The 13,483-nt window shown below is 36.6% G+C and overlaps 1 pseudogene; it reads left to right on the forward strand.

Moving 5' to 3' along the window:
- The first annotated feature begins 9,462 nt into the window (after positions 1 to 9,462).
- On the forward strand, positions 9,463 to 11,995 carry LOC120200907 (annotated as a pseudogene).
- The last annotated feature ends 1,488 nt before the right edge of the window (positions 11,996 to 13,483 follow it).

Raw genomic sequence — 13,483 nt, forward strand, 5'->3', positions numbered from 1 at the left:
GTTGCCTTGCCATTTGTCCACCCATCTTCCTCCCTTGTTCTTTTTATTTCATTCAATTCAATTTTTTTAATTTATCTACATTATATTGTTTAATTAATTCAGATGAAATATTAACAATTTTTTTAATTCAGTTTGCTCTTTTCAAAAAGATTATGATTTAAACTCCTGATTTATTTAAAGAATTCAATGTTTAATTTTACTATATCAACTAATTATTAACATCTTCTTTACCCTGCTGAGTATTCAGAGGTTATTTATGGGAAAAAAAATACAATTAAGATAATTCATTTTTCCTACAAAAATCTTAATCGAGTTAATTACATCATACATCCTCAATCTATGACTCTCATTTTAAATTAGTCCCTAAATTTTTAAATATTTCAATTTCATCCTTAAATTAAGACTATCATTTTAAATTAATTCTCAAACTTTTGAGCATTGCATTTTCATCCCCAAATTGTAATCTTCATTCTAAATTGGTCCCCGAACATTTTGAATATTTCAATTTTATCCTAAATTATATGTGTACACTAATCACACATCTTGTTAATAAAATCATTAGGTCAAGTTATATTATTATATATTTAAAAAAATAAATTTAGGTTAAACTATGGTTGAAAAGATTATGTATTTGGATGAATTTGGGGATGAAATTAGGAGATCTAAAAGTTTAGGGACTAATTTAGAATGAGATTCATAGTTTGAGGATGAAATTAGAATGTTCAAAAGTTTAAGGAATAATTTGAAATGAGGGTCATATTTTGGGGACAAGTAATGCAATTAACTCATCTTAATCATTTCAATAAAATTATATTATTTAACAGACAAGTGTATTTTGTTTTATTTGTAATTAAAAATATTATGACTTATTAACCGAACACGTCTGGCAAGATAAATAATGCTATTTTAAAATGAGTGAAGAGCCGTTAACTATCGGGAACAGAAGGATTTATTCTCTGCTTCAATCCTGTCCACTGATACTCGGTTTGATGCTGTGTTTAGGGTTTATAGAAAAGCAAAACATTATGAGGTAATCAGAGTTTTCTATTTATACTTCGAATTCGATCCGAACCGAAATCATTATATTCCTTCCATTGTTGTTATGAATCAGGTAAAAAAATGCACAAAAAATATATGATAAATTCAGCTATGAATTCTGTCATGAAATGAAGACGTCTGCAAAATTGGAGCAGGGGTAACTCTTACTCTCCCATCAAGTGTGACTGTCGAAAAACTTCTCGATTGCAACTGAGAATGCAGCAAAGGCAACACATGCCGCTTTCGGACCGGCTGTAAACACACAACATGGATGAGATGTCAGACAAATCATGGAACCCGAAACAGAATGAAACTGTGAACATCATAATCTAACATTTGACGATGAAATCGGAGATCATAGGTAAGGGAAACGATGCAAAGCTAAGACATCGTCGATAAGTATTTGTGGGACAAACCACCACTTATATGAGCATAACGCTTACTTAAAAGTAAAAGGTTCATTCTTCTCCCTGCATGTATCAAAGACAACCGTAAGGCTCAACCTAAGGCAAACACTGAATTGTCTCGTCTCTAAGACTCTAACATAATAGCCTGAGTGAGTATTATTTTGCAAACTCCAAAAATTCTCCCTGCATGTTCAAGTATATTATAGATCAAAGACATTTTACACGAGTGTATATCGGCTTCCATCTAGCGACGCCAGATTCTCACAGTTTTCGGGAAATTGCGCTATGCTAGTAACATTCCAATCAAGCTTCTCATTTTTGTTGTCTAACGAGTTGCTTCCATTATGAATTGTTAATAATCAGTTGGATGGTTGATGTAATTTCATATACTCCAAAGCAAATGCATGTATACACAAGAACAAAGGCATCGGCAATTCAGCATCCACAACCACGATACTTTGCAAGCATAACCAAAAGATATTGCAACATTGTAAACTATGAACATACTTTCTCACAAAATGAAAGGATTTTACTTTTAGCCCTTAGAAAAGGTCAAGTACGACATGTCCGACAAAGTAAAGGATTGTGGACAAACAAACAAGCACAGAGACTGCAACAAACAATATCATCGGCACATGCAACATGTTTCTGCATCCTTTAAACATACTGACAAGCATAGATGGTAAACAAATCGTGCACTACATAGAAGTCTGCTCATCACAAAGATCAATCCCATTCATCTGAAGTTTCATGCTAAGAACAACCAAAATTAATCAGGAACTGAAATAACAAAACTTTTCATATAATAAGCACATCAAAACTGATTCTAAATTAAATTGCCACTTGTTTTCTATGCTAACTAAGATATGAACACCGAACCTTACAAGCATTTATACGCTTAAATTGTTTTTGTCTTCTTGATGTTGCTATGTTCGTTCCTTTTTTCTAATTCCTTGACTTGGTTTGATGTCTGCTCTTTGCAAAGTTGTTACCAGTGAGAATTACCGAACAGTATTCAATGTCATCATATGCAGATACCGAATTTATATTTTTAGTTGTTTAAATATCAAGGAACAGTATGCTTTCTTTCCATGAGTTTAGTCCAAAGCAATCTTCTGTCTTTGTGGTTTCTGTGTAGAGACCATTCTGCAGTTTTCCGAATTCCTGATAGACAGCAAAACACGATCGAAAAATAAAATATTTGCTTGCATACATGATCGAATAATAAAAATGTGGAGTGCGGTGAACTGGAAATTCAACTCAACTGGATTGACCTTCCCGGGTCTAAAGGTGTATGAAATTCATAAAATGCCGTATCACTATGTTTCACTGAAGGTTCCGGAGCTTCCAGTACGGGATGCCTAGTTGGCTTCATGCTGACAATAGTCTGAATATGTAGTCAGATCTATTTCTAGTAGCAGCTGAACTTGGTTCATATATAGGATTGAACAAATTTTGGTAATCATCTCACCATTGATACCCCATTGAGGTAATTACGTTTTGTACAAAATTTTCTAAGCTTCTCCGTGAGAAGCTTTTCCTTGTTAAACATTCTTCAATACGTATTTTTCGTGCCTTTTTCATACCCATTTTTGCACAATATGTTGTATTCTTTCAATTGCTATGTGCATGAAATCTTATTTACAAAAGGTATTTCTTTTCCTTTTCTTTTGTCTGAGACCCCTGTATCCGATAATCAAATGAACTTCGATTATATTCGGAGTTGAGTTGGATTGAACCCCTTGACGAGGGACAAAGCACTCTCGACTCAAACTCCTTGTTACAACTCCTATTTCAAATCAACAAATCACGTTGTCCTATTTTTAATTAACCCAATTATTTGACAATAAATGATTTATTACCAGTTGTTGGGAAATTAACAGAGTACTCTATAACCAGATTAGTGAGAATGCGAAATAAAAGCGGAAAAATAATACCCGAAATTGATAACGGAGTTCAGCCAATTTTGCTTACGTCTTCGGACTGCTGTAGATATTTTACTAGAGAGAAAATTTACAGGTGTTTACAAAACACTCACTACTCACAAGAAAGCTCTCTAGTATTGAGAGAAATAAATGATTTGGGATTTTGGTATGATTTTGAAGCTAAATGAGCTAGGGTATTTATAATTGAAACTTAGGGACTAATCTTTGAAAATACCCTAAAGTGCAATGACTAAAGTGAATTTACCCATTCCTATTTTCAACAATCTACCAAACTTTACAAAACTTTGAAAAACATTTTTCAAAGAAACATTTACCAAACTTTGAAACTAACTTTTAACAATCTCCTACTTGAAGACTGATTTTAATCTGTCTTCATTACCTCGATCAATGCAGCAGTATTTCTGGTCTTGTTATTCTAGCATGCCTACTAAAGCTGAACACAACTTCAGTTTGTCCGTAGTCACCGTCTTTGTCAACATGTCTACCGGATTTTGAGCTCCACTAATCTTTTCAAGTTTCAAAATCCCATCTTCCAGAAGAGATCGGATAAAATGATATCTCAATTGTATGTGCTTCGTCCTGGAATGAAAAGACGTATTCTTTGCTAGATGGATAGCACTTTGACTGTCGTAATACAAGACATTGTTTTCTTGTTTCTTGCCTAACTCTTCTAAGAAGCTTTGGAGCCAGACCATCTCCTTGTTGGCTTCCGTAACAGCGACATATTCTGCTTCAGTTGTGGAGAGAGCAACTATCTTCTGTAGTTGAGAAACCCAACTCACTGCAGTTTCTCCTAGAGTATAGACATACCATGTAGTGCTCTTTCTGATGTCAACATTTCTGGCTAAGTCAGTATCTACATAGCCTGTCAATATCGTATCTCCACCTTTGAAACAAAGTGCTTTGTTTGTGGTACCTAACAAATATCTGAGGATCCATTTGATTGCTTCCCAGTGTACCTTGCCCGGATTATTCATGTACCGGCTAACAGCTCCCACTGCTTGAGCAATATCTGGTCTGGTACAAACCATGGCATACATTAGACTTCCAATTGCTGAGGCATACGGCACCTTCACCATGTGTGCACGTTCTTCCTCCGTCTTTGGTGACTATTCTTTGGAGAGTCTGAAATGAACACCTAAAGGTGTACTTACTGGTTTAGCATCTTGCATGTTGAACCTGGAGAGTACTTTGTTGATGTACTCAACCTGTGATAACATCAAAGTCCCCGACTTTGTGTCTCTCTTGATCCTCATCCCAAGAATCTACTTTGCAGGGCCCAGATCTTTCATTGCAAACTGCTTCGACAATTTTTGTTTCAAGTTTATAATCTCTTGCATATCTCAGCCTGCAACGAGCATGTCATCAACGTACAACAATAAAATAATGAATTTATTGTCGAGCCTCTTGATATAGCAACAATGATCTGCTTGGCATCTGGTAAAACCACTGCTACTCATGAAGCTATCGAACTTCTTGTACCACTGTCTAGGAGCTTGTTTTAAACCATACAAGCTCTTCTTCAACCTACATACCAGGTTTTTCTTGCCTGCCTTTATGAAGCCTTCTGGCTGCCTCATATAGATTTCTTCCTCCAAATCACCATGAAGAAAAACTGTCTTTACATCTAACTGCTCAAGATGTAAATTTTCTGCAGCTACAATTTTCAACACCAACCTGATTGTAGACAGTTTTACGACTGAAGAGAAAATTTCATTGTAGTCAATACATTCTTTTTGCTGAAAACCTTTGACAACCAATCTTGCTTTGTAGCGTTTGCTCCCATCATGCTCTTCTTTGATCCTGTAAATCCACTTGTTGTGGAGCGCTTTCTTGCCTAGTGGTAACTCAGCTAATTCTCATGTCTGATTTGACATAAGCGAGTCCATCTCATCTTTCATGGAAGACTCTCACTGGACTGAATCCTCCACTTGCATTACTTCATCATAGCACTCTGGTTCACCATTGTCAGTCAACAACAAGTAGTACAAAGAAGGAGAATACCGTTGGGTTGGTTTAGGAATTCTGGAGGAGCGTCTTAGTTCCGGTGTGCCTGGTTCTTCTTGAACTGCTTCAGGACTGATCTGAACATCATTTCCAGAAATCCCCTCGAACTCAGCAAATTCCTTTGTTTCAGCTTTGGTATTTGAACTGCTTGATTCTACAGCTGACCTGTCTTTGTACATCACATTCTCATTGAAAATGAAATCTCTGCTTCTGATGATCTTCCGATTTTCATAGTCCCAAAATCAGTAACCGAACTCATCACCGCCATAACCAACAAAGTCATATTTGTTGGACTTAGCATCAAGTTTACTTCTTTCAGCAGAGTCTATGTGTACATAAGAAATACAACCAAAACCTCTTAAGTGTGAAATGTTGATTTCTTTCTTGCTCAAAACTTCCTCTGGTATTCTGCCATCCAAAGGAACTGAGGGCCCACGGTTGATTAGGTAAGCTGTAGTGTTGATAGCTTCAGCCCATAGAAATTTGGGTAATCCGGCATGTATCCTCATGCTTCTGGCACGTTCATTCAGAGTTCTGTTCATGCACTCTGCTACGCCATTCTGCTGTGGTGTCATGGGAACTGTTGTCTCCATCTTGATCCCATTGTTTGCGCAGAAATCTCTAAATCTACTATTTTTGTACTCCCCTCTATTGTCAGACCTCAACCGCTTGATTTTCAAACCTGTCTCATTTTCCACCATGACCTTCCATTTTCTGAAGGTATCAAAGACTTCTGATTTTTTCTTCAGAAAATAAACCCACACATTCCTTGTAGAATCATCGATGAAGGTGACATAATATAATGAGCCTGCAAGAGATGGAACTGGAGATGGTCCCCATACATCAGTATGAATCAACTCTAACCTTTCTGCCTTGGGTGTCTTGCCAATCTTTGCAAAGCTGACTTTCTTTTGTTTGCCAAAGATGCAATCCTCGCATAGTCCGACATCTACATTCTTTAGATCCGACAGCTTCTCTTTTGACAAAAGTGTCTTCATCCCTTTCTCGCTCATATGACCAAGCCTTTGGTGCCATAGGTTTGATTTTTCATCAGCATCTGCTGCAACAATGATATTCTCTAAGTTTGAGGTTACATAGAGAGTATCAGTCTTCTTACCACGAGAAATGACGAGTGCTCCTTTGGTAATCTTCCATTCACAGCCTGAAAAGGTTATACTATAACCTTCTCCATCAAGCTTTCCTACAGAAATCAGATTTCTTTTGAGGCCAGGAATATGTCTCACTCCTGTCAGCTTCCAGGTGGTATGGCTTGGCAACTTTAGTCGGATGTCTCATTTTCCGACGATCTTCAATGTTTCATCATCAGCTAGATGAACCTTCCCAAAATCACCACTGACATAATTCTCCATGATTTCTTGGCATGGGGTTGAGTGGAAAGATGCCCCTGAATCCAAGATCCATGATTCAATCAGACTGTTGACGCTTAGAATCATTGCATCACTTGTCTCCTCTGTCATGTTGGCAGAATCCTGTGTGCTGGTATCTTTCTTCAGTGCTCGGCAATCTCTTTTAAAGTGACCCTTCTTGCCACAATTATAACAAGTAAAATATTTCTTTCCCATTCTGGATTTTCCCTGTCTGGATTTCGATCTGCCACGATTTGAATTTCTTTCTGAAGTTCTCACTCTAGACTCCGTGTGCAAGGCTGAGGAGGTTGATGTTTCACCTGATTCTCTCCGTCGAATTTCTTCACTCAATACCAGATTCCGTACATCGTCGAATTTTAATTTGTTGTTTCCCGACGAGCTGATGACTGCTGTAACAGTATCATTACAACTGTCTGGTAGAGATGATAAGAGAATTAAAGCTCGAACTTCATCATCGAATTCAATTTCTACTGAACTCAACTGGGTTGTGATTGTGTTGAGTTCATTTAGGTGTTGAGCCACTGATGCCTCTTTCGCCATCCGCAAATTGAACAATCGCCTCATCAAGTGAACTTTGTTTGAGGCTGATGGCTTCTCATACATACTGGAGAGAGCCGCCATAAGACCCGCCGTGGTCTTTTCCTTTGCTATGTTGAAAGCAACATTGCGGGACAACGTCAGTTGGATAACTCCTAGGGCTTGTCTGTCGAGAAGAGCCCAGTCTTTATTCTTCATGCCCTCTGGTTGCTTTCCTGAGAGAGGTTGATATAGATTTTTCTGGTACAGAAAATCTTCAATCTGCATATTCTAAAAGCCAAAGTTCGCACCATCGAACTTTTCAATTTTCACCTTCCCTTCGTCTGCAGTCATCGCTCCCACTCGAATCTGGCTTCGTTTGGATCGTTTCTGACAATTTTTGCGAATCACCGTGTATTAGAACACCTCCGTTGATAATTTCGTATCGCCGACAAAATTTCACTATTCACGAAATTCACTATTCACGTGAATATTAACCTCGCAAAAATTGACAAAATTCACAACCAAAAGCTCTGATTACCAGTTGTTGGGAAATTAACAGAGTACGAGTAATTTCCCTATAACCAGATTAGTGAGAATGTGAAATAAAAACGGAAGAATAATACCCGAAATTGATAATGGTGTTCAACCAATTTTGCTTACGTCTCCGGACTGCTGCAGATCTTTTACTAGAGAGAAAATTTATAGGTGTTTACAAAACACTCACTACTCACAAGAAAGATCTCTAGTATTGGGAGAAATAAATGATTTGGGATTTTGGGATGATTTTGAAGCTAAATGAGCTAGAGTATTTATAGTTGAAACTTAGAGACTAATCTTTGAAAATACCCTAAAGTGCAATGACTAAAGTAAATTTACCCATTCCTATTTTCAACAAACTTTACCAAACTTTGAAAAACATTTTTCAAAGAAACATTTACCAAACTTTGAAAAAATATTTTTCAAAATTGATTGTCAAACTTTGAAATTAACTTTTAACACTTACTGTAACCATTGATACTCGAATCCGTAATCTCTAACAACAACATTTAAATAAGTTAAGTTCGTGCAACGAAAGAGATTCATCTTAACGGATATGGGCGTATAAACTATTAGCAAAAGACAAGGTTAGTTGAATTAAGCCCCGATTGAACTAAATAGCAACGAGTAGCGACAAATTTGAATTCGTCGATAAGCGTTGGTATGGCGTTTGAAGACGGTTCATGTAACGGAGAGTGGTGCGTTTCGATATGAATAAACTCGGGTCCACGTGAAGGGGGAGTGGTGCTTTGGGCTTATATACTTGTCCTGCACCGCTCCAAATCTAACGCCGTATATTTAAAGCTCATTCACTTATCCCCAAATTGATTTTATTTCACCACTCATCCTTGAGCTGCTATCACCCTTAATTAATATGTCAGGCTCAAGACATTAACCTGGTACGTGCATGGTTTTGGATATGATTTTCTTGTGTTGTCACTTGTTCTTGTTTTATTGTTTTTGGCCTTAGATCCAGTCAAGTAAATTATTAAAACCCATTAATTTAGACTAATCCAACAATATTTTCAAGAGTTATATATTAAATTAAACTAACTAATATTTTAATTGATTGAATCAAAACATACCTAACCAAATGAATTGATTAGTGCACTTTAAAGGGATTTATATGAGTAAATGGTAAGAGTGAAAGAATAAAAAAGTAAATGATTCAAGTCGTAGAAAATTCCTATTAAAAGTTCAACTGTACATTATAAAGTCAAAACAAAGCCTACGAAAAAACAAAACGAATCCAAGAAGGAAAAAGAGTTGAAGGGCCCCTATTTAATGCTTGAAGAAAAGGAGCGTATATCACCCCCAAACGATTACTTGGAGCTCCTCTCCCAACCAAATTGCTTTTTCTTTTTTCTTTTCTTTTCCTTTTTCCTACTGAACTGTGGGCAATAGAGTCCATCGAAGGTAGAGCCATACCAACTTACACCCATCTTATCACAACTCAAAAGCCTACACCATTAAAAAAACCCATTGCTTTAGGCATTGGGGACTGCAAGCGCAAGATTGCTCACAACTCTCAAAAGCTTTTTATTCTGTGCTCTTCAGTTCTTACCCACTTTCCCTTCTCCAATACTCCAACATCACATGCTCTTTCTCTTCTCATATTTATTCTTCTTCTACTTCTTTGCACTTGTAATCTTGTGTTGTTGTTTCAAAGATGATCACATTAACAGACTTCTACCATGTCATGACTGCAATGGTACCACTCTACGTGGCCATGATTTTAGCTTACGGCTCCGTGAAGTGGTGGAAGATCTTCACTCCCGATCAGTGCTCCGGCATCAACCGCTTCGTGGCTCTCTTTGCGGTGCCGCTTCTCTCTTTTCACTTCATAGCGCAAAACAATCCTTATGCTATGAACTTTCGTTTCATAGCAGCTGATAGCCTGCAGAAAGTTATAGTCCTCGTGGTGTTAGCGGTTTGGACCAAGGTGAGCAAAAGAGGCTGCTTGGAATGGACAATCACACTCTTTTCACTCTCCACGCTCCCCAATACTTTGGTTATGGGTATCCCTTTGCTTAAAGGCATGTACGGTGATTTCTCGGGCAGCTTGATGGTGCAAATCGTCGTCCTTCAATGCATTATTTGGTACACTTTGATGCTTTTCATGTTTGAATACCGAGCTGCCAAAATGCTCATCTCCGAGCAATTCCCGGACACTGCCGGTTCCATTGTTTCGATCCATGTCGACTCGGATATCATGTCGCTCGATGGTCGACAGCCTATTGAAACCGAAGCTGAGATCAAAGAAGATGGCAAGCTCCATGTTACTGTCCGAAGATCGAATGCTTCAAGGTCTGACATTTTCTCGAGGAGGTCCCAAGGGTTGTCTTCTACGACGCCACGACCTTCCAATCTAACCAATGCCGAGATTTACTCCCTGCAATCATCGAGAAACCCCACGCCGAGAGGCTCGAGCTTTAACCACACCGATTTCTACTCCATGATGGCCGGTGGACGCAATTCGAATTTCGGTTCTACCGACGTTTATGGCTTGTCTGCTTCCCGTGGACCGACCCCGAGGCCGTCGAATTTCGAGGAAGACGGTGCGGCCACCTGTAAACCAAGGTTACATTACAACGCACCCGGTGGGGCAACGGCTCATTACCCTGCTCCTAATCCGGGTATGTTCTCGCCCACCGGCTCTAAAGGTGCTAATGGTAATGCTAAAAAGCTTAACGTTCAAGGTCAGCAAAAGCACGAAGAAGGTGGTAAAGATCTTCATATGTTTGTTTGGAGCTCAAGTGCTTCCCCAGTATCCGATGTCTTCGGTAGCCATGAATATGGTGCTGCAACGGACAATAAAGAAGTTAGGGTAGCTGTCTCTCCAGGCAAAGGTATAGTCTTTTCTTTTAACTTGCAGATAATTTTTTCTTTTAAATTAATATTAATATGTTGTGTCAGTTGAAGGGCATAGAGAGAATGAGGAGAAGATGATGGAGAGAGATGAGTTCAGCTTTGGGAACAGAAGAGAAATGAACAATGTCCAGGAAGGTGACAAAGCTGGTGATGTCATTAGTAAACCCATAACCATGCCTCCCACAAGTGTAATGACAAGGCTCATACTGATCATGGTTTGGAGAAAGCTTATTAGAAATCCCAACACTTATTCCAGTTTAATAGGCCTCACTTGGTCCTTGATCTCATTCAGGTTGGGAATCCAATATAATTAGACTTGTATCTTTATTACATATGGGTATGGGTATATAAATCTGTTTTGATAACCGGGATGCTTGGATTGTTGTAGGTGGAATGTACAAATGCCTGCAATCATAGCAAAGTCCATTTCCATACTGTCAGATGCAGGCCTCGGCATGGCAATGTTCAGTCTCGGTCAGTCTTTACAAACAATCTTTTCTTTTCTTTATTCTCTTACAACTTTAAGATTATTATTAAAATGCTGTAATAAAGCAAGCAAGAAACAGTGTGGGTAATGATAATATGTGTTGGGGTTGGTGGAAGTGATGATGGGGGCATGCTTTTTGATATGTACATACATACATTTAGGTCTGTTCATGGCATTGCAACCGAGGATCATAGCATGCGGGAACTCGGTCGCATCTTTTGCAATGGCTGTTAGATTCCTTACAGGTCCAGCTGTTATGGCAGCCGCTTCCATCGCTGTTGGTCTCCGTGGCGTTCTCCTACACGTTGCCATTGTTCAGGTCATCTTTCTTTCTTTTTTTACCTTAAAGCAAAAAGTTCAATTCAGTTCAACTAGAATGTCCTTCTAAAAGGCAGCTCTCCCACAAGGTATTGTCCCTTCGTCTTCGCCAAGGAATACAACGTGCATCCTGATATTCTCAGCACAGCGTAAGATTTCTCGTAACACCCCGTAAAATTATATATCCCCTCCGTCCCATTAAACGTGTCATTTTATCGTAATTTTTTTTTTCTGGAATCACAGTGTTATATTCGGGATGCTAATAGCGCTGCCCATAACGCTGGTGTACTACATTTTATTGGGGATATAAAGTGGCTTTTAACGTGTGAAGAACTCGCTGCATCACCTCAAACGAAAAGGCCCTTTTTGTAGGGCAAGTGATGCGAAGAAATGTAAACCCTTCATTGAAATTCAAAGGGACAAAGCAGAATGGAGGGGTGGCGAGGCGAGCTAAGACATCAGTGGTTTAATCTCACTTATGCAGATGTTTTGTTTTTCCTAGAAAGATTTGTAAAATCTTATTTGTAGTCAATTTCATAAGGAAACGAATGTTCTTCCTTCTTTTTTTCCTTTTTTTGTTCGTTAATTATAAAAGCAGAATCGAGGGGGGCTAGCCTAGCTAGGCTTCAGTGCATGTCATTTTATCCCTAGAATTTATGCTCTCTGTAGGGGGGAAAATGAATGTCTCTTTGAGTTAAGATACATTTATATAGCGTAAAGTTAAATAGTTTACATTTTTTTTATAGTTGTTAAATAATAAAAAATTAAATATTGAGATTAACAATAGAAAATAAGAAGATATTTATTTAAAAAAAATGAATTAATTTTAACTTTTGATTTTTTTTCTTATCCACCAACCTTAAAACACTCAATCTTAGTCCTATTTTTAATTTTTATTATATAATTTTATAATTGTTTCTTAACTAATTTGATTTTAGTTTTCTTGTTTCTTTCAAATTTATTTGTTTTTAATTTATTTTTTACCAAATTTGAATGATATACTTCTTACCCACTTTATTTTTTATTACTATTTTGAGTAAATATATGGTAATATGTGTTCAAATATAACTCTTAACTATTTGATATTGTATACTCTTCATAGTGTTTGAATATGATCTAAAAAAATAATAATACTTTTACATAGTTTCAACCATTTTAGAATAAATGTGTAAGTTCATATTTGTTGTTCGGTAAACTACTCATTTAATACTTAAACTATCAGTTTTAGTACTTAAACTTTAATTTTTTTTCAAAAATCATACCTAATTTTAATTTTTGTTTTATTTTAGTACATCGCCATTAAAAACTTAACGCGTTTAGTATTTAAAGTATCAATTTTTGTCAGTTTTAGTAGGTAAACTTTTATTTTTTTCAAAATTTAACGTTAAATTTTAAACATATATTAAAATGAAACAAAAACTAAACTTTATGTATGATTTTGAAAAAAATTTAAAAACTTAGGTACTAAAACAAACAAACTGATAGTTTATGTACTAAAACAGACCAGATATGATAGTTTAGGTACTAAACGCATAATTTATCCTTTTTAACAAAAAAATTTCTTTTTGTAATTTAGGGTTTAATTTAGTTCCAATAATTTTTTGACTTTTTATGCTCTAATCAATAATTATCTTCAAAATCTCTTATTCTAAAAAATAACATTATAAATATATTATATAATTTTAAAATGTATTAAATTTATAACATAACATTACAAATTATACTTACACATATTCTCAATCATAAATTTGATTAACTCACTATTTCCGTTTAACTCCATCCAATAAATACACATTCTCACTCATAATTGAGACGATAATATTGTGATCGCACCATAAGTTTAGTTGATTTATTCTTTATTAATTGCATCTTCTAACAAATCTGCTCAATTTACTCTATGTTAAAACATAATTGACTACAATTTTATGTTTCAAATTGCATCTTCTAATTTTATGTTTCGATTTT

The sequence above is a fragment of the Hibiscus syriacus genome, unplaced genomic scaffold (assembly GCF_006381635.1).
Source record: "Hibiscus syriacus cultivar Baekdansim isolate YM2019G1 unplaced genomic scaffold, ASM638163v2 tig00006613_pilon, whole genome shotgun sequence".
NCBI lineage: Eukaryota > Viridiplantae > Streptophyta > Magnoliopsida > Malvales > Malvaceae > Hibiscus > Hibiscus syriacus.